The sequence below is a fragment of the Elephantulus edwardii genome, unplaced genomic scaffold, assembly GCF_000299155.1.
Source record: "Elephantulus edwardii isolate Elephantulus edwardi_28Jun2011 unplaced genomic scaffold, EleEdw1.0 scaffold00113, whole genome shotgun sequence".
NCBI lineage: Eukaryota > Metazoa > Chordata > Mammalia > Macroscelidea > Macroscelididae > Elephantulus > Elephantulus edwardii.
Window position 1 is genome coordinate 10,300,638 of NW_006399863.1, and position 217 is coordinate 10,300,854.

Consider the following 217-nt stretch of genomic DNA (forward strand, 5'->3'; position numbering starts at 1 on the left):
TAAGGTTACCTATAGGAAAGGGAGCAAACCTAGGGAAAACAAACTTGTGAGATACAAATAGAGGGGCTTTGGGGGTGTTGCTTTCAGGTTTACTGGGGGAAAGGGTGGCAAAAAGTAGCCTAGATAAAATTCTCTGGATATCCCAGGCGTTTTTTCCCCCCACCCAGGGGTCAGATGGCACAATCTGGGGACTGAGGAGCTCACCCTGAGGGCCAGG